We start from the raw sequence: 22,832 nt of genomic DNA on the forward strand, positions 1-22,832 counted from the left end.
AAGCAACAAGGAAAACAAACCTGAAACTGAATAGAGAGAAATGCCAGCTCGGGGTGACAGAACTGACATTCGTGGGAGATATCCTTAGCAGTGAGGGCATCAGACCAGATCCCAGAAAGGTGTCCGCCATTGAGAATATACCAAAGCCACAATGCAAAAAGGACGTGCAGAGGTTTAATGGAATGATCAACTACATGGGTAAATTCATATCCAACCTCTCAGAAAAGATGGCGCCACTGAGAAGACTAACTGAAAAGAACATAGAATGGGAATGGAATCATGAGCATGAGAAGTCATGGAGCGAGCTAAAGAAACTGCTCACAGAGGAACCAGTTCTGAGGCTTTATGACCCAGCGAGACCCATCAAGATATCATCAGATGCATCACAGAGTGGGCTCGGTGCCGTTCTTCTGCAAAAATATGACTACTGGCAACCTATTGCATATGCATCGTGCTCAATGACAGACGCGGAGACGCGATATGCTCAAATAGAAAAGGAGCTGCTCAGCATCACATACGCCTGTGAAAGATTTCACCAGTGTGTGGCAGGACAAGCAATCAGTGTAGAGACTGACCATAAGCCCTTGATTGCATTGTTCCAAAAGCCACTAAATAGCTGTCCGCTTAGAATACAAAGAATGATGATCAGGCTGCAACGCTATACACTGAATGTTGCGTACACACCGGGTAAGCTGATGTATACAGCAGACACGTTGTCCAGAGCTGTTGACCCAAGTGAGCCCGCAAACACCACAATGGATGAAAAAGTGCACGCCTACGTGGACATGATCACAAGTGCACTGCCCATAGCAGATGCAAAAATGGAGCTCATAAAGACTGAGACAAACAAAGATGAAACAATGAGACGACTGAGGAAAAGCATCTTGGATGGATGGCCCAACATGAAGCAAGACTGCTCACCTGACATGGCAGAGTACTGGAACTGCAGGGCGGAACTATCAGTGGTCGAAGACATCATCTACAAAGGAAGTAAAATAGTTATCCCAAAGAGTCTGAGAAAAGAGATGTTAAAAAAGATCCATGGAGGACATCTGGGAATCGAAAAGTGTAAGAAAAGAGCACGAGAGGTGATGTACCGGCCACGAATCAACCAAGATGTGACAAATGAGGTGTCAAACTGCACAATATGCCTGAAATATCGAGCAAGCAATCCGGTAGAACCACTAAAGCCACACCCAGCACCAGACAGACCTTACCAGAAGGTAGGCGCTGACCTATTCGTATGTCAAGGGAAGGACTATCTTGTAGTCACAGACTATTACTCCCTGTATCCAGAGGTTTGTAGGCTGTACACTGCCACTGCAGATGCTGTGATAACATGTATGAAAGCCATATTCTCCAGACATGGCGTGGCAAGCGAGGTCTTCACAGACAACGGACCTCAGTTTTACAATGTGAGTTTCCGACACTTTGCCAAAGAGTGGGACTTTGTCCACACAACGTCAAGTCCTCACTATCCACAGTCCAATGGACTAGTGGAAAAATTGGTCCAGACAGTGAAAAGACTGATGTACAAGGCAAAAGACAGTGGAACTGACTTCTACCAGAGCATGCTTGTATACCGCACAACGCCGCTCGAGTGTGGCATGTCACCAGCCCAACTCCTTATGGGATGTCGGCTAAGGTCAAACCTACCCATCCCGGAGAACCTCCTGAAAACAAAAGAGGAGGAGAAAGTGAGGAAGTTCAAAGAACAACAGAAAGAAAAGCAAAAGTACTACTATGACAGAGGAACACAAAACCTACCTGAACTCCACACTGGTGACCAAGTAAGGTTCAAAGACAAAACAAACACATGGACTCAGAAGGGAACTGTCCTGAGTGAAGTCCAACCAAGATCATACACCATTCAGACCGATGAGGGTGCTGTTCTGAGAAGAAATCGTCGGGATCTTCTCATGGGACCAGCCACAGCAGGTCAAGAGACTGATACTGTTGAACAACCTGATCACACAGCTGAGAACCAATCATCTGAGGCAACAACTCAGATTCAAGGACAATCAATCAGAAAATCCTCAAGACACATGAAGCCTCCTGAGAGACTCATTGAGCAAATTTAAGGACTATTGTTATAGAAGGAAGTAATGTTATCTTATTCTTTCTTCAAGTTCTAGTGTATTGACATATTTCATGTGAACACACAAAGCAAGGTTAAATAACCTTGATCATGATAATGATAATGTAAGTTCATTAAGTGTTACAGTTAAAATGCAGATTAATACAAAGAAAACATGTTGTTAGTTAAAAGTAAAATACTTTTGTTTTAAGAAAAGGAGATGTAATGATATCAGCAAATAGAGATGGTATTTGCCTGTTTGATTATGATGCCTTACCAGCATGTTTGCATGTATTGATTGCTTGTGCCTGACCAGCAGAGGGCATGTGACAGAGACAAGCAAGGCAGTTTAGTTTGGTTTCAGTTTCGTTCTAGATGCATCACTAGCATGATGTCTCCTGTAAATGCTGTATAAAGAGTTGAACAGACTTTAGATTAAAAGACATTCTCTTTCATAAATGTCTCGTCATTGAACCCACAAAGAAATCAATACAATTAACCCCTTCAGTCCAGGCTGGGTTTGAATCTAGGGGCTAGATTTTAACTTAGAGGCGGGTTGGAGTCGGGTTGTGTGGTGGGCGGGTTCAGGAGCCGCTCCCGGCGGGATCAGCTGCAGATGTCCGATTTTGATTCAACGAGCTTGTTAATTTCAATGAGGCACACTGGCCGGTCAATGAGTGGGATTGGGTCAGCTGGCCGCCTCTGATGATGTCATCATAGCAGCTGCTTTTAAAGCTGCCATTCAGCCTGAGCCTTTCGCTTGTGGTTTCCTGGACTTGATTTAAACGCTATGACTCCTTCCAGAGGCAAGGCTGCTCCTCGTTTTAATGATGAGCCCCTCCAAGTTCTTGTGGACGCTGTCAGAGGGTGCAGGGAGATTCTCTTCCCTCCTGATGGCCGGAGGAAACCTCCCCAGCAGACCAAGGCAGCCTGGCTGCGCATTGCTCAGGAGGTCAGTGCAACGTCCATTTATGCACGCTCATGGATCCAGTGCCGAAAAAGGTTTAATGATCTTGTGCGAACATCAAAAGTGAGTATCCCATCTCACTTACCTTCAATCTGCTTCCCTTCTCTTCTCATCACCGGCACTCTGCGTTGTAAGCCTCCTCCTTCACATCCCACCTTACTCTTACTTCCCTTGCACCCTTCCCTATCCATCTTTGTCTCTGCACTGAATCACTTCAGCATCCTGCCTATGCACCCCTTAGACTCGCTCTCACTGTCATGCAGTGACAACAACTAACAGCGCACAGGGAGCTAGCTTCCTCTTGGCACCTTACCCCATCTTCGTCTCCCTCAAAGCTTCTATGGCAGGGATTATTCACACTCACTCCATCACTGTGGCTGAAACACTGCTTGTGTCCCTCTTTGCAGGAAAAGATAGCCCACAATAAGAGGGAGAGAGCACTGACTGGAGGAGGAACACCTACCCTAGCTGTACTGACCAGTGCTGAGGAGGCTGCATACGGGATTGTTGGAGATGGCGAGGACCTGGAAGTGGGCGATGGAGGGATGGGCACACTAGAGGAAGCTGGTGACATAATAGAGTTTCATCCCTCTCAGAATGCAATGGAATATGATGTTCATAGAGAATCACGTTGTATCATCTGTTCAAAAGGATGTGTCAGCCACATCAATATCAGATGTCTAAATCACGCCTTTACCCTCACACAGGACCATCGAGTGCCCCCCTCCCCACGATCCAAGACAAAGAGCCGGACAACTCCTCAGAGGAACCTGAAGCCTCTGAGGGAGCAGCGTCACCAGGATTCAGTGCACCCAGCACCAGCGCAGCAACGCATACCTCGGGAGGGCCATCGCGAGTTAGAGTAGTGTTGCCACCTGGTCTATCACAGCACACAAGTGAGCATCAGCAGATGGTGGAGACAGCGACAGCAGTGGAGAGTCTGCTGCAGAGGTTGCAGGATTCTCCTAGCTCTGCTGAGCTGCATGCAGACGCTGTACCTCGAACCATCCAGAAAAAGAGCATCTCGGGAAATACAGGAACAAGTGCAGGTGTCTCTGGAAGGGTTTGCCTCCAGGGTTAGTGCGAGTGGAGAGAATGGAGGAGTCCATCTCTAACATCAGCACTGCCGTGGTGGAGGCAATGGCGCATGAACGCACCACCATGGATAGGATGGCAACCTTCATGGAATGGATGGCTACCTCAGTGGAAAGGATGGCTATGGCCATGGAGGAAATAAGTCGCCAGAGTCAGGAAAACATGGTGACTGTTCAGAATAGAATGACATCTCTGGAGGAGCAATGGGCAGCTATTGAACAGAGAGACTAGAGCTTCATGGGAATCCTTTTGAGGAGGACTGCCAGTGCAGATACGGGTCCTCATGGTCCCCCTGAAGTGCAGCAAGGTACTCTTCAGCCACTTGCTAGCACTGAGGTGTGGCTGACCCATGAGAGGGATGTTGTTGGCAGGACAGAAGGAAGTGCGGGCTCCTCTCAAAGCGCTCACATGACCATGCCACCGCGGAGCCCTCGGTCAGAGACCCACTTTGCAGAGACAACTGAGATGGCCATTTCAGCCCCTGCACAGCCGCAGGAAGAGCAGACTGTTGAAGAGCCCTCCCAGGCTCCCAAACCCAGAGGACGCCCGCCAAAGGCGTCTAAGCAGGCGCTGCATACTAGTCAGCAAGGTGCCTCTACATCTGCTGAAGCCACAGGGGAAGCACCACGTAGAAGCACGCGTAAGAGAAAGATGAAGCACTGATAGTCACAAGGGGAGTCATTTGGGTGATGTTTCTTTTTTTTCTGACTCTTGCTGGTTTATTATCCTTTTGTCATGTGTTAAAGATAAATTATGTCAAACGGTTGATTGTGTGGCCTATGTGTTCTGGGAAATGGCAAAAGTGCTCAGGACGATTTGCTAATGGTAAAAGTGATAGGAAATAACAGGGTATAGCAGAGATGATGTATGATGTTGGACAAGTGTCACCTGCAATTACAGAGCCATATGGTAGCCACCTATGGTTGAAGAGTAAGCTTATGCTAATGTGGCATTGGAGTGTGCATACCCTGGTTGACGGACAGCAGTGAACTGGAGGGATGCTGCATTGGTCACAACAGGGCATGCAAGGCGTCCCTCGTCCTCCTCCTACTCCTCTTCCCAGGAATATCTGCGCTGAGCCACATGACTGCCACTCCGATGATGAGGACCAGGATGAGAGGGCATAAATATATTCCATCCCCTTGCTATAGATTTTATTTGAGGCAACAATCTTGCAAGCGTGCAGTCGAAGTGACCTGAAATTATTCCATTCATGTCACACTGCAGATGGGTGTCAGCTTGAACAGTCACAAGGTCAGTAGATGTGCAAAATGTTATCCCATACCTACAATAGCAAAGTTGTTGCATTTGAATGTCAGCCATGTTGCAGGGGTGCTTTTAAAGCACTCCACCAATGCATACAAATCATGTCCTCCAGCAACTCGTCTCCTTGAACCCGGCCTGTTTCTGGCAAGTCGGGAAACAGGAGCCAGAAGCACGAAAATGGGAAACCACTATGAAAATAGGATTAGCAAGGCAGTTAACAGGCTGCTAATTGCCTTAACTACCTGTCCCACTGGTTCCAGACAGGTCAGTTTGGGAGCGGCTAAACAGACACTCACGAAAATCGGGTGGGGGCGGGATGGAGGAGGGTTGGGTGCCTGAAGCCATTTTTTCCGATTTTCCCAACAGACCCGCCTCCAAACCCGCCTCCTCAGGGCTATTAAAATCGAGCCCTAGGTTTCAGAGGGACACTTGTAAAATTCACTGTGTTACCCACTGCCGAAACTCTGATCCACACTTTTATCACACCAAAGATCAGTTTCTCGAATCATCTCCTCACGGTCCTTCCCCTCCTTTACTCTTCACAAACTTCATCTAATCCAGATGAGATCGGGCGCACCCACAGCACTGTGACCATAAACAACAACTCTGCTGCTACACCCTGGTATCAAAACACAGGACCCTATCAATCTTCAGCTTAATGCTCTCCCAACTGAGCTCCCATGGCTGCTGCACATAAGATGTTAGGGGTCTCCAGTGGCAGAGGTGGAAAAGGAAAAGAATTTGGAAGCGATGATCGATCCTCGTGTGTAAGTTACTCCTCAAAATAATAAAATGTCAGTTGTTAATGGATTTATTAAGCATACAATAAACATAGAAACATAGAAGATAGGAACAGGAGTAGGCCATTCAGCCCCTCGAGCCTGTTCCACCATTTAATGAGATCATGGCTGATCATCCAAATTCAGTACCCTGTCCCTGCTTTCTCCCCATATCCCTTGATCCCTTTAGCCTTAAGAAATATATCTGACTCCTTCTTGAATATATTTAATGAATTGGCCTCAACTGCCATCTGTGGTAGAGACTTCCACAGGTTCACCACTCTCTGGGTGAAGAAATTCCTCCTCATCTCAGTCCTAAATGGCTTACCCCTTATCCTTAGACTGTGACCCCTGTGTTGTGTATGTACCTTTAAGAGAGAACTGCTTTTATACTGTAGTACTGGCAGTGACCACACCTGTATATAAAGCCGTAGCAGGCTTCTGTACTTTCAGTTCCAGCTTACCCTCTGTTCAGTAAACACCTGTTATTACCGCTCTCCTGCAGTCTGTGTGTTATTGATATGCGGACACTACAGTGGCGATGAGCAGGTTCGAACTCACCTGCAGTACTGCATCACCTCACGGGGATCCATCCCTGAAAAGAAGCTTCTTGGAGGTCGAAGCCAGAGCAACGGGCGTCGACCGTGGGCAACCACCCAGTGATCCATCGGAGTTCAGTGAATCGCAGGGGAAGCTGTGGAGAGCTGGGTTTGGCTCCCCAGTCAAGGTGTTCCAGCAAATCGTGCTGGTAGCAGGTAGTGCACTGACCCTTCTGGACTGCGGCGGGCTTGAGCTCGATCGAGCGGCTCTACAAGGGGGCCGTGCAGCATCGTCAGGAAGGAAAAGAGAGAGAGAGGGTGGAGCGCACAGGGCGCGGTCGGTGCTCAAGAGCTGGGCAGCGTTAGAGAAAATAGAAGAGGGGAAGGAAAAGAGACGCGCAGTGGACAGCGTCGAAGAAGAATAAAACTAAGGAAATTTAACTAACAAAAGAGAGACGCGCCGAAGCCACGGGGCGCCGCCATTACTATTTAGAATGCTAGGAGCAGCATTGGCAGCAAGGGGAAGAAGGAAAAGCGCGGGAGGCGCCATTTTAATCCATTGGGGAAGAAGGAAAAGCGAGGGAGGCGCCATTTTAAACCACCCAAGATGCCGAAGAGTGGCAGTATCACTGCTTTCTACAACAAAATAGAAGACTGGACCACGTATGTGGAAAGAATTGAAGTGTACTGCAAGGCAAATGGGGTGGCCGATGAAAAGAAGGCGTCGGTATTATTAAATTTGATGGGTGCGAGAACATACGGCCTATTGCGGAATTTAATTACCCCAGCTAAACCAATGGAGAAAAGTTTTGAAGAGATTGTCAATATCTTACAGGAACATCTAAACCCTACATCGCTGCTGATAGCAGAAAGATTCAAGTTCCATAAAAGAAACCAGCACAAAGATGAGAGTAATGCTGGCTATCTTACGTAACTACGCAAGTTATCGAAGCACTGCCAGTTCGGAGCAGGACTGGCAGATACCTTAAGGGATAAATTTATCTGCGGGCTCCAGAGTGAAGGAACCCAGAAATGACTACTTTCGGAAAAGGACCTTACGCTAGAAAAGGCTTTCAGCGTGGCAGTATCCTACGAAGCAGCAGCACGGGGAGCTGCAGAAATACAACAGAAACCGCAAGAATATAGCACCAACGAAATGGCATATGGAGCAGAAAAGTGCTATCGCTGCGGCAGAACAACCCATGACCAGAAGGACTGCTGGTTTAAGGACAAAGTATGCAGGCAATGTGGAAAAGTGGGACACAGAGCACGAGTCTGCAGGTCGGGAAAGAAAACCAACACTAAAAGAACTACGAAGGAAAAGTACAAGAAAGTAAAAAAAATGACAGACAGTAGTTCAGAAGATCAGGAGAGTGATAATGACTCCGGAAGCAGGAGACTAAGTTGTCTAAAGTTACACAACGTGATCGCAAAGGAGGATCACCGAACCATTTGGGTCACCCTCATGATAGCAGGGTCCCAAGTAAAGATGGAATTGGACACAGGATCAGCCCTAACAGTCATGAATCGACGAGACTATGAGCGGCTATTCTCACACATACCCTTGAAGGACACGTCCATTGTATTGAAGACATATACGGGGCAAAAAGTCTACCCCAGAGGAAAAATAAAGGTGCCCGTTAAATACAATGGCAAGGAAACACAGAAACTGTATCTATATATACTACAAGATGGAGGACCACCATTATTGGGACGTGAATGGATCCGAAAAATACAATTGGATTGGCATTCCATTCAGGCGCTAACTGTGGCTGACAAAAAGGATGACGACGTCACACCCGGCCGACTGTCAAAAATTCTAGCTGACGCAAAAGAGGTGTTCCAGCAAGGACTTGGGACTCTAAAAGGAGTAACGGCAATGATAAAAATTGAAGATAACGCAACCCCAAAATTTTTTAAGGCCAGACCGGTACCGTACGCGATCCGCCCAGCCGTCGAAGCAGAGCTGGAGAGTCTGGAGCGTTCGGGTGTGCTGTCCAAGGTGGACTGGAGTGACTGGGCCACACCCATCGTTCCTGTAATGAAGAAATCATTGAGCAGCACGCCTGGGGAGCCGAAGAAGGTTCGCATCTGTCGGGACTTTAAGGTAACTGTGAACCCAATCCTGCACACAGTACAATATCCACTTCCGCGGATAGAAGATATTTTTGCCTCACTATCTGGAGGGAAACGCTTTACGAAGATTGATCTGGCCCAAGTGTATCTACAAATGGAGGTAGAAGAAGCATCTAGAAAATGCCTCACGATAAACACTCACAAAGGTCTTTACCAGTACAACCGACTGGTATTCGGGGTAACATCAGCTCCGGCTATTTGGCAGAGGGCAATGGAACAAGTCCTGCAAGGGATCCCGGGGACCCAGTGTTATTTGGACGACATCCTGGTTACGGGCGAAAATGACAGTGAACACCTTGTCAACCTGGAGCAGGTGCTCACTAGATTACAAGAATATGGGCTACGAGCCAACCGCCCCAAATGTGAGTTTTTCAGGAAACAAATCTCGTATTGTGGCCACATGATTGATGAGGAGGGGTTACATAAGTCCCCAGACAAGATTGAGGCAGTAGTCAAGGCTCCAGCACCAGAAAATGCGTCGCAACTGAGGTCGTTCCTCGGGTTGGTGAACTACTACCATAAGTTCTTGCCAAATTTATCTACAATTCTGCACCCACTGAATGCCCTGCTGCAAACTGGAGTAGCATGGAAATGGAGTGATGAGTGTAAGCGTGCCTTTCAGAAATGTAAATGCCTAATCACTTCAAAAGAAGTATTGGCCCACTACAATCCAACACTACCGATTCGGTTGGCATGTGATGTGTCTCCCTATGGCATTGGAGCGGTGCTGTCACACAAAATCCTTGACGGTTCAGAGAGGCCAATAGCCTTTGCGTCGCGCTCGTTAACCTCAGCCGAGCATAACTACACCCAGATTGACAGGGAGGCCCTCAGCCTGGTGTGGGGGGTGAAGAAGTTCAATCACTATCTGCACGGGCAGAAATTCACCCTACTGACTGATCACCAGCCTCTTGTCTCCATTTTTAACCCAAAGAAGGGCGTTCCGGTGATGATGGCGCAACGGCTGCAAAGATGGTCCCTTTTTCTAGGGGCTCATCAATACGACATAGAGTACAAGGGTACGAAACAGCATGGAAACGCTGATGGGCTGTCGCGCCTGCTGTTGCCTACGGTGGAGATGCACAGGATGCCAGAAAGTCCAAAACGCTCCACCACAGGCCCCGCTACACCCATGGGAGTGGCCCTCATCTCCATGGCAACGGGTACACATTGATTTTGCTGGTCCATTTATGGGCTCAATGTTTTTAATCGCCGTGGATGCACATTCGAAATGGCCAGAGGTCATCAAAATGTCCTCCACCACCACGGAGAAAACGATTGCAGTCCTACGGACCATCTTCGCCAGGAATGGTTTGCCAGAACAGATTTGCTCCGACAATGGACCACAATTTGTGTCCGAGGATTTCCGGAGGTTTTTGAGGAATAATGGGGTAAAACATTACACATCTGCCCCATATCATCCAGCCACAAATGGATTGGCTGAGAGGTTTGTTCAGACCTTTAAAAAAGCAATAAAGGCGATGTATAACGACAACATACCACTACAACACAAGGTGGATAATTTCTTGTTTGCTTACCGGAATGCGACACATGCAGTCACCAACCAAGCTCCAGCCATAATGTTCTTTAACCGAAGGTTAAGATGTCACCTGGATTTGCTCAAACCAAACATAAGACGAGATGTTGAGGATAAGCAATTCCAGCACATCAATGAGAAGCCAACCAGGAGCTTCAAGATAGGGCAACCAGTCTTGGCCCGCGACTACCGAACAGAAAAATGGCAGCTAGGAACGATATGCACACAGCAGGGACCACTAATGTACACAGTGGACGTTGGAGAGAGCATCGTGAGACGCCATGCTGACCAGATTCTAGAGTCACAGGAACAAGTCAAACCCATACCACGAGCATGCGCACCTGGTGATGAACCCGAAGTACAGATTGCGTCTACCTCAGAATCAGTGGTATTGGAAGCTGACGAGCCAACCAATGACAATGAGCCAGAATCGACTCCGCCGCAAGAACAGGATACTCGAGAAAGGCTCTATCCAGACAGGATCAGGAAGCCTCCTCAAAGACTGAATTTATAAATGATTACTTCAGTTGATGTATATAGTACAGAGAAAATTGTAATTGTAATTAGTTATTATTTAATTGTTAAATGAATGTTATGTACTGTTTATCTAAAAGGGGAGGAATTGTTGTGTATGTACCTTTAAGAGAGAACTGCTTTTATACTGCAGTACCGGCAGTGACCACACCTGTATATAAAGCCGTAGCAGGCTTCTGTACTTTCAGTTCCAGCATACCCTCTGTTCAGTAAACACCTGTTATTACCGTTCTCCTGCAGTCCATGTGTTATTGATACGCGGACACTACACCCTGGTTCTGGACTCGCCTGCCATCGGGAACATCCTTCCTGCATCTAGTCTGTCTAATCCTGTTAGAATTTTATAAGTTTCAATGAGATCCCCTCTCATTCTTCTAAACTCTAGCGAATACAAGCCCAATCGACCCAATCTCCATACGTCATTCCTGCCATCCCAGGTATCAATCTGGTGAATCTTCGCTGCACTCCCTCCATGGCAAGAACATCCTTCCTCAGATAAGGTGACCAAAACTGCACACAGTACTCAAGGTGTGGTCTCACCAAGGCCCTGTACAACTGCAGCAAGACATCCTTGCTCCTGTACTCGAATCCTCTCGCTATGAAGGCCAACATACCATTTGCCTTCTTAACCGCCTGCTGCACCTACATGCTTACCTTCAGCAACTGGTGCACAAGGACACCCAGGTCTCATTGCACTTCACCTTTTCCCAATCTATTGCCATTCAGATAATAATCTGTCTTCCTGTTTTTGCCACCAAAGTGGATAACCTCACATTTATCCACATTATACTGCATCTGCCATGCATCTGCCCAATCACCCAACCTGTCCAAATCATACTGGGGTTTCTCTGTATCCTCCTCACAGCACACACGCCCACCCAGCTTTGTGTCATCTGCAAACTTGGAGATATTACATCTAGTTCCCTCGTCTAGATCATTAATACATATAGTGAATAGCTGGGGTCCTAGCACTGATCCCTGCGGTACCCCACTAGTCACTGCCTGCCACTCGGAAAAAGACCCGTTTATTCCAACTCTTTGCTTCCTGTCTGCCAACCAGTTCTCTATCCAAGTCAGTACCTTACCCCCAGTCCCATGTGCCTTAATTTTACACGCTAATCTCTTACGCGGGACCTTATTGAAAGCCTTCTGAAAATCCAAATACACCACATCCACTGGTTCTCCCTTATCTATCCTACTAGTTACATCCTCAAAAAATGCCACTTAACAGCCAATACGTATGACATAAAACCTTGCGATTTTTAGCCAGAGAATTCAAACACTTTACAATTCCCAGCTCAGTGTACAGATAGTTCAGAACTTAATCGAATTCCAAATGACCTGTTCCAACACCCACTTTTTATATCCTTTCCCGCCCTTTCTACGTGACAAAGCATATGTTACTGCATTACCTAATACAACTCCATATAAGGTGAATATTTTTAAAAATTCATTCACGAGATGTGGGCGTCGCTGGCAAGGCCAGCATTTATTGCCCATTCCTAATTGCCCTTGAGAAGGTGGTGAGCCTTCTTAAACCGTAGCCCATGTCCTGAACGTCTTTTTCAACTGAGTTACTTTGCTAGGCCATTTCAGAGGACAGTTAAGAATCAACCATATTGCTGTGGAACTGGAGTCACATATCGGCCAGATCGGGTGAGGACGGCAGATTTCCTTTCCTAAAGGACATTAGTGAACCGGATGGGTTTTTACAACAACCCAGTAGTTTCATTGTTGCCATTACTGAGTTATTTAATTAACTTAATTTGAACTCATGTCTTGGATCATTAGTCCAGGCCTAACATAACCTATGCCGCCGTACCTGTGATTTAATGAGCTTCTTCCCTTGTCCCTTATCCCTTATCAATAACTTTGGTTTTAACTAGTTTTTTTTCCATAGACCAGTACAGCTCCCCTACTTGATTATACCTCCTAACTTTCCAGATCTATGATCTTTCTCAGGCAGGTTCTTATCTTCAAGGCCTCACTTCTAATGAATGAACAAAGGAAGCTTTTCTGCCTGTAAATAGTAACTGGAATGTCTGTTAATTAGGTTTATTGTCTAACCTGACCATTGCTTAAAGGTCAGTCTTAATTCAACAGTTCAGCAGTCACTGAATCTAATTTGACTTATACTTCCTCACTCAAGAGGCCAAAGCTAAAGCATAATATTCCTACAACATGAAGCAAAATCAATAGCAGTATAACATTAACAGACTTCAAGACAGTCTGATTAACCCATTTTCTTATGATACGCTGAATGGTCAACGTGATCAGTCATCAATAAAGGAAATCAGGTTTCTGGGGGAGTGACAGCTGGAGGGTATTGAATTACTGTCTGATCAAGTAATAATGACATTCTACAGATAGTCGGAGAGGCCAGTTTTGGAGTTCAGTGTGATCGGTTATGGTAACTTACCTCAAAAAGGGATTGGTAGAAATCAAGATCGAGAGCTAAAGGAGTCCATTTTGTAAGCAATTCCATTTTAGATTAAGCTCTAAACGTTAAAAGGCCCGAAGAGCTTTGCAGTCTCTGGACATAGGTCAGAAACAGTCTGCTTTCTAGGCCAAGTTACACATGGTTAAATTCAGGCCTAACTATCACTGTTCCTGTAGGGCTAGAGGCCAACTTATCCGGAGCAAAGCCAAAGTATAATACATTCTATGCTTTGCTAGAACCTAAATCCCTGCGAGCCTTGGGACCAGAGATGTGAGATAGAGATAGCAAAATACTGCAGATGCTGGAAATCTGAAATAACAACAGAAAATGCTGGAAAAACTCAGCAGGCCAGGCAACATGCATGGAGAGAAAATAGAGTCGACGTTTCGGGTCTAACTTTTTCAGTTTTTGTAACGTCCGTGTGTAATTGAGACACGGACTGCAGAAGTTGGTTATAACAGGTGTTTACTGAATGAAGGCAAAACTGGAACTACTATACAAAGTTACTACACAGGCTTATATACAGGGGTGGTCACGACTGGTACTGCAGTGTACAGGGGCTGCAGAATATAGTTCCTTCTTCAAGGTACATACACTATAATTCCTCCCCTTTTAGCTAAACAGTACATAACATTCGATTAATAATTAAATAACATATTTACAATTACAGTTGCTATATACATTAGCTGAAATTAATCAATTATAAATTCAGTCTTTGAGGAGGCTTCCTGATTCTGTCCGGATAACGCCTCTTTGGGGTATCAGGTTCTTCTGGCAAAGTTGATTCGGGATCAACGTCGTTGTTTGGTTCGTCTGCCTCCAATATCACCGATTCTGAGGTAGATGCAATTGGTACTTCGGTTTCATCACCAGGTGTATAGGATCGTGGTGTAGATTTGACGTTTTCCAGTGACTCTAGAATCTGGTCAGCATGGCGTCTTACAATGCTCTCTCCAACGTCCACGGTATACATTACAGGTCCTTGCCGTGTGCAGGTCGTTCCTGGCTGCCATTTCTCTGTGCGGTAGTCCCGGGCCAAAACTGGTTGACCTATCTTGAAACTCCTGGTTGGCCTTTCATTCATATTCTGAAACTATCTGTTCTCCACATCTCTTCTGATGTTTGGCTTAACCAAATCCAAGCGGCATCTTAGTCTTCGATTGAAGAACATCATGGCTGGAGTTTGGTTGGTAACCGCATGTGTCGCATTCCGGTAGGCAAACAAGAAGTTATCCACCTTGTGTTGTAGGGGTATGTCTTCATTACACATTGCCTTGATAGCCTTCTTGAATGTTTGAACAAACCTCTCAGCCAATCCATTGGTGGCTGGATGATATGGGGCGGATGTGTAATGCTTAACACCATTGTTCTTTAAGAACCTTCGGAACTCTTCAGACACAAACTGTGGTCCATTGTCGGAGCAAATCTGTTCAGGCAGCCCATTTCTGGCGAATATGGTTCGTAAGACTGTGATAGTTTTTTCTGTGGTGGTTGAGGACATTTTTATTACCTCTGGCTACTTTGAATGTGCATCCACCGCAATTAAAAACATCTAGTCCATAAATGGACCAGCAAAATCAATGTGTACCCTTTGCCATGGAGATGAGGGCCACTCCCATGGATGTAGAGGAGCTTGTGGTGGGGCGTTTTGGACCTTCTGGCATCCTGTACAGCTCTTGGTCATCTCTTCGATTTCTCTATCGATTCCCGGCCACCACACAAATGCTCTGGCTAAGTTCTTCATTTTCACCCCTCCCAGATGACCCTCATGAAGCTCATTGAGCACTCTATCCTTCAATTTGGTTGGAATTACTACTCTGGATCCACACATCAAGGTTCCTCGGCACACTGACAGCTGTTCTCTTCTCGGCGAGAATGCTGGCAACAGTGGTTCGCCATGTGCTGGCCATCCCTTCACCGTTAAATCATAGACCCTGGAGAGTGTCGGGTCATTTCGTGTTTCCTTTTCTATGTTTGCATTCGTCACAGGGAGACATTCGACTATGGTCGAGTGGAATATCTCCACAGGATCCACTGCAGGTGCTTCTTCCACCGTCGGCAACGGTAGGCGCGACAATCCATCAGCATTCCCATGCTGTTTAGTTTCTTTGTACTCGATGTCATATTGGTGTGCCCCTAGGAAAAGGGACCACCTCTGTAGCCGTTGTGCTGTCATTATCGGGACGCCCTTCTTAGGGTTGAAAATGGAGACAAGAGGTTGATGATCAGTTAGTAGAGTAAATTTCTGTCCGTGCAGGTAGTGATTGAACTTCTTCACCCCCCACACCAGGCTGAGGGCCTCTCTGTCAATCTGGGCATAGTTACGCTCAGCTGCAGTTAACGAGCGTGACGCAAAAGCTATCGGCCTCTTTGAACCATCAAGGGATTTATGTGACAGTACCGCTCGAACGCCGTAGGGAGACGCATCACACGCCAGTCTTATCGGTAGTGATGGGTTGTAGTGAGCCAATACTTCTCTTGAAGTGATCAGGCCTTTACACTTCTGAAAGGCCTGCTTACATTCATCGCTCCATTTCCATGCTACTCCAGTTTGTAGCAGGGCATTCAGTGGGTGCAGAATTGTGGACAAATTCGGCAAAAACTTATGGTAGTAATTCACCAATCCAAGGAATGACCTCAGTTGCGACACATTTTCAGGCGCTGGAGCCTTAACTACCGCTTCAATTTTGTCAGGGGACTTATGTAACCCCTCTTCATCAATCACGTGGCCACAATACGATATTTGTTTCTTAAAAAACTCGCACTTGGGGCGATTGGCTCGTAGCCCATGTTCTCTTAGTCTAGTGAGCACCTGCTCTAGGTTGGCAAGGTGTTCACTGTCATTTTCACCTGTCACTAGGATGTCATCCAAGTAACACTGAGTCCCCGGAATCCCTTGCAGGACTTGTTCCATCGCTCTTTGCCATATAGCCGGAGCTGGTGCAACTCCGAATACCATTCGATTATACTGGTAAAGACCTTTGTGAGTGTTTATCGTGAGATATTTCCTAGAGGATTCTTCAACCTCCATCTGCAAATATGCTTGCGCTAGGTCAATTTTTGTAAAACGTTTCCCTCCAGATAGTGAGGCGAAAATATCTTCTATCCTCGGAAGAGGATACTGTACTGTGTGAAGGACTGGGTTCACAGTCACCTTGAAGTCCCCACAGATGCGAACCTTCCTTGGCTCCTCAGACTTATTGTTTAACGTTTTCTTCATGACAGGAACGATGAGTGTCGCCCACTCGCTCCAGTCTACCTTAGTTAACACGCCTGCATTCTCCAGATTCTCCAGCTCTGCCTCGACGGCTGGGCGAATTGCATACGGTACCGGTCTTACTTTGAAAAACTTGGGAATTGCATTCTCTTCTATTTTTATCGAGGCGGTTATGCCTTTAAGAGTTCCCAGTTCTTGTTGAAATACCTCTTTAGCGTTAGCCAAGATTTTTGACAATCGTCCAGGTGTGACGTCGTCATCCTTTTTACCAGCCACAGTCAGTGCCTGAATGGAGTGCCAGTCTAAACTTATCTTTCTGATCCATTCACGTCCCAATAACGGTGGTCCACCATCTTGCAGTATGCACAGATACAATTTCTGTATTTCCTTGCCGTTGTATTCGACAGGCACCCTTATTTTCCCTCTGGGGTATACTTTCTGCCCCGTATATGTCTTCAAGACAATGGATGTGTCTTTGAAGGGTATGTGTGAGAATAGCCGCTCGTAGTCTCGTCGATTCATGACGGTCACGGCTGATGCTGTATCCAATTCCATTTTGACTTGGGATCCTGCTATCGTGAGGGTGACCCAAATGGTTCGGTGATCCTCTTTTGTGATTACGTTGTGTAGTTTGAGACAGCTTAGTCTCTTGTTCCCGGATTCACTATCGTTCTTCTGGTCTTCGGAACTACTGCCCGTCATCTTTTGTACTTTCCTGTACTTTTCCTTAGTAGTCTTTTTGTTGTCGTTAGTCTTCTTCCCGGACCTGCAAACTCGTGCAATGTGTCCCATCTTTCCGCATTGCCTGCATGTTTTGTCCTTGGACCAGCAGTCCTTCTGGTCATGGGTTGTTCTGCCGCAGCGATAACATTTTTCAAATCCCCGTGTCATTTCATGGGTGCCGTATTCCTGTGGCTTTTGCTGTATTTCCGCAGCTCCCCTTGCTGCTGCTTCGTACGATACTGCCATGCTGAAAGCCTTATCTAGCGTCATTCTTTCTCTGAGAGTAACCTCTTCTGGGTTCCTTCACTCAGGAGTCCACAGACAAATTTGTCCCGTAGGGTATCTGCCAGTCCTGCTCCGAACTGGCAGTGCTTTGATAGCTTGCGTAGTTCCGTAAGGTAATCAGCATTGCTCTCATCTTTATGCTGATTTCTCTTGTGGAATTTAAATCTTTCTGCTATCAGCAGCGGTGTAGGATTTAGGTGTTCCTGTAAGATATCAACAATTTCGTTAAAACTCTTCTCCATCGGTTTGACTGGAGTGATCAGGTTCCGCAATAGGCCGTACGTTCTTGTGCCCATTAAGTTTAGTAGTACCGATGCCTTCTCCTCATCGGCTACTTCATTTGCCTTGCAATATACTTCGACTCTTTCCACATACGTGGTCCAGTCTTCTATTGCTTTATCGAAGGCAGTGATATTGCCAGTCTTCGGCATCTTAGAGATCTAAGATGGCACCTCCCGCGCTTTGCCTTCTTCCCCGATTGAACAAAATGGCGCCTCCCGCGCTTTGCCTTCTTCCCCGCTGGATTAAGATGGCGCCTCCCGCGCTTTCTGCCTTTTTCGCTGCTGCCAGCGCTGTTGCTGGCGTTTTTATGCCTTGATGGCGACGCCCTATGGTCTTCGCGCACTTCCCCCCGCGCTGCTGCCAATGCCGCTCTCCGCGGTCCCCGTGGCAAACTGCAGCTCCTCGCGGCTTTCTGCGCTTCTAATTTCTTTTATTTTAATTACTGTTCCCATCATCAGAGCAGACCCTATGGGACACTTTCCTCCCTCTTCTCGGGTCTGTACGCTGCCTGGCTTCATAGCACCGGCCGCGCCCTGTGTGCTCCACCCTCTCTCTCTCTCTCCTCTTCCCGACAACGCTGCTCGGCCCCGTTGAAAAGCCACCTGATCGAGCTCTAGCCCGCCGCAGCCCAGGAAGGATCAGTGTACTACCTGCCACCAGCCCGATTAGCTGGAACACCATAGACTGGATAACCAAGCCCTGTTCTCGACAGCCTCTCCTGCAAATCTTCGAATTCGATGAATCAGAGGGCGGTTGCCCACGGTTGACGCCCGTTTCTTCTGTTTGTTTTTTTTTCTTTTTGGATTTCTTCCTTCTGGCCTCAACCTCGAACAACTTCGCTTCAAGGATGGATCCCCGTGAGGTGGTGCAGAACTGTAGGTAAGTTCGGATCTGTTCGTCGCCAATGTAACGTCCGTGTGTAATTGAGACACGGACTGCAGAAGTTGGTTATAACAGGTGTTTACTGAATGGAGACAAAACTGGAACTACTATACAAAGTTACTACACAGGCTTATATACAGGGGTGGTCACTACTGGTACTGCAGTATACAGGGGCTGCAGAATATAGTTCCTTCTTCAAGGTACATACACTACAGTTTTGAAAAAGGGTTAGACCCGAAACGTCAACTCTATTTTCTCTCCACGGATGTTGCCTGGCCTGCTGAGTTTTTCCAGCATTTTCTGTTGTTATGTGAGATAGAGAGCCTTGGGTGATAGATGTTTAGAGAGCCTGGGACATATTAATAAAGACTGGTGGGAACTGGTGTAAAGTGCATCAAGATCATGAGAAATTAATGCAGTTAGAAGGATATAAAAATGGCAAAATTGTAACGTGAAGTTAGATGAAGTGGGTGAGAGAGAGAGGAGAGATGGTTGAGCTCAACAGGCTGCAACGTGTGTTCTTCTGTAGCAAAGCACCTTTTAACCCTTAATAAACCTGCAAGGGTTTGACTCCTGGGTGCGGCACCTTCATTTCTGGGATATGGACAAAAACCGCAGCCTCTGGTCTAGATTATTACAAAAACACATTCCAAGAAGAAGAAGATGGCTTGTAATCTACTGGGCATTTGTAAAGATGTGGGGATAGAAATTAGTCTCGGGCGTTAGCGCTACACGGGGCTGCATCGTATCTGACGCTCGCTATATCCCTCCACCCGATATTTCACTCCACTGACTTCAACAGAACTGAATATCGGGCAAGGCGTATAATGGGCGACAGATACGATACAGCTCATGTAGCGCTACCGCCCAAGATGAATTTACACCCCGTGCTGCCCCAACTTTGTACGTATGTATGTATGTATACTTTTTGTGTTATTTTGAGACTCAGGGCTCGATTTTGCCATTGGGGTCAGGCTGGGGTGTGTCAGGTGGTTTTTGTGTCAGGTGGTTTCCGACTCCGATGTGAAGTGGGAAAGAATTGCGATTTTCCCCTAATTGGGCACTTGATTTCCAGCGTGTGGGAACCCCTGGCCCAATTAGTCTTTCCATCCTGAAAGTTGCCTCCGATGACGTCATCAGTGCTGCTGGATTTAAGGCCTGCAAGCAGCCTTGCTTCTTCTGGAGACCGGAAATGCTTTGGACATTGTATGAAGGACTTCATTTACCGACCATGTCCACCAGCAAGCAAAAGTGTGCACCTTGCTTTGATGAGCCCTCCCTCCAAGCTCTGGTGCAGGGAGCAAGATCTAATAAGGAGGTGCTCGTCCCTTCCTCAGGGAGAAAAAAGCCTCCCCAGCAGACTAAAGCTGTGTGGCTGCAAGTGGCCCAGGAGGTCAATGCCATCTCTATGTGCTGCAGAACCTGGCTGCAGTGCAGGAAGAGGTTTCAGGACCTTCTCCGCACAGGAAAAGTGAGTATGACTTTCTCATCACCCTCAATCTCATCCCCATCGCCTCTCCTCACCAGCACTCTGCTTTGCCAACCTCTTCCTCCACATCCCATTTGACACTGACACCCCTGCACCCTTACCCATTCCCTTTCTCTCTATGGTCACATTCACTTAACTATTCGACCATGCAGCCCTCACACTCCCTATCACTGTGATGCAATGACAACAACTTACAACACACAGGGAGGGCCCTTTGTCTCCTTCTAAGCATCTATGCTATGGATTCTCTACACTCACTCCTTCATTCTCACTCAAACTCCACCTGTGTCCCTCATTGCAGGAAAAGAGAGCCCACAATAAGAGGGAAAGAGCGAGGACAGGAGGAGGGCCACCCTCAGTAGCCCAGCTCACCACCTCAGAGGAGGCGGCCCTGGAAATTGCTGGGATCGAGGAGGATTCCCAAGTGGGGGACAGACAGACGGGTGCATCACAGCTGGTGACAGAATATTTTGGCATCCCTCTCATTGACATTGCATGAGTGACTGATAATGATTCTGATGCTCCAACAGATTGACTTATGATCATCTGCACAATTCAATGTGCATGCAACCTTTACCTCACATCTCTAACTCTTTCCTTTACTCCCCCACAGGACCATCGAGAGCCCCCATCCCCACTGTCCAGGAGGAAGAGCCTGAACTTCCAGACTCCTTAGAGGAAGCTGCAACCTCTGAGGGCGCTCCGTCAGCAGTATTAAGTGCACCCAGCACCAGCGCAGACACTCACACCTCGGTGGGATCTTCCGGACATAGAGTAGTGTTGTCACCTGGTGTATCACAGCTCACAAGTGAGCATCAGCAGATGGTGGAGACAGGGACAGCAGTGGAGAGTCCTCGTCGCACTGGAGAGGACGCTCCCAGCTCGGCTCCGCTGCATGTCGACCCTCTGCCTCCGGGTCCATCCAGAAGTAGAGCGGTGCTGGAACTCCAGGAACAGTTGCAGGAGTCTGGCAGGTTTTGTCTCCAGGGTCGCTGCGAGTGTGGAGCGAATGGAGGAGTCCATCGCTAACATGAGCAGAGCCTTTGTGGAGGCATTGACGCATGAACGTATCACCACGGAAAGGATGGCAACCTCCTTGGAAAGGATGGCTACCTCCATGTTAATGCTGGCTACGGTAGAGGAGAGGATGGCTACGGTAGAGGAGAGGATGGCTACGTCCATGGAGGAGCTTAGTCGCCAGGGTATGGAAAACATGGTCATTGTTCAGAATAGACTGACATCTCTTGAGGAGCGATGGTCAACTATTGAGCAAACAAACCAGACCTTCATACAAGTCCTCTGGAGTAGGACTTCCAGTGCAGAAACGGGTCCTCATGGCCCCCCTGCAGTGCAGCAAGGTGCTGTCCAGCCACTTGCTAGCTCTGAAGTGGGGCTGACCCATGAGAGGGATGTCGGTGGCAGACAACAAGGAAGTGGGGGCTCCTTTCCAAGCACTCACACGACCATGCCACTGCAGAGCCCTCGGTCAGAGCCTCACCAGAGTCCCCACCCAACTGAAATCGGCGTCTCAACCCCTGCACAGCCGCAGGAGCAGCAGACTGTTGCCGAGTCCTCACAGGTTCGCAACCCCAGAGGACGGCCGCCAAAGGTGTTGAGACAGGGGCAGCAAGAAAGTGAGCAAGGGGCCTCCACATCTGCTGAAGCCACAGGGGAAGCACCACGTAGGAGCACGCATAAGAGGAAGATAATGCACAAGTAGTCACAAGGGTAGTCACTTGGGTGTAATGTTGTGTTTAATTTTGAAAAGCCATCAGTTGCTTATTGTCATAAAAAATTCTGATGGCAAACTGTTGCAGTTGTGGCGTGTGTCATTTCGCAAATGGGACTTCCACATTGAGGGCTTAGGGCGACTTGCAATTATCAGTATGGTGGTCAGAGTGATAGGAGTCCGCAGGTTTTTGGCCATTGTCGATGATCTGATAAGAAGGTGCGAGGCAAAAGTGTTTGATTGTGCAGGCTAAGCAAATCTGGCCAAGATGAGTGCGTTCCTTGCATCCCGGGCAGCAATGTGGTTGCGCGCTGGCGCCTTCTGGTCTGTGCATCTTCAGGTAGGTGACTAGCAGCTTGGTGCTCCTGTTGATGTTCCTGCTGTTGGTGCTGCTGTTGTTCATGGTTCTGCTGCTGCCACGGCTGGTCTTTATCCGAATCTGATGTCTAGGAGGAAAGGAAATAAATGGTTCCCATGCTTCTGGTATATGCCTCAGTTGAGGAAGCGCTCAGCCAAGGTGGCGAGAGGGGTTTCCCAGGAGTTCACACTGGAGATGGGTGTCAGGCTCCAAACTTCCACAACAATGAGTAGGCCTGCTAAAAGTTCCCCCAGACCTGAGACAACAAAGTTCTGCCACCTGCAAATGATGATTGCTGAAACCTCCTTTTTAATGGTGGAGCTGCAGCTGTTAGTAAGCAATCCACTTGTGAGGCCGCCAGCATTCACTGGCGTGTTCCAGAGGAGACGTGAAGGACATGGGAAAAGTGGTAAAATCAGAAAGGCCTCTCAAAATGGGATTATAGAGGCAATGAAGTGGTTGTTAAGGGCCTTAAGGGCCTATCCCGCCTCTTGGAG

Source organism: Somniosus microcephalus, chromosome 31, assembly GCF_052327205.1.
Source record: "Somniosus microcephalus isolate GS21.2 chromosome 31, FLI_Smic_1.0, whole genome shotgun sequence".
NCBI classification, from domain to species: domain Eukaryota; kingdom Metazoa; phylum Chordata; class Chondrichthyes; order Squaliformes; family Somniosidae; genus Somniosus; species Somniosus microcephalus.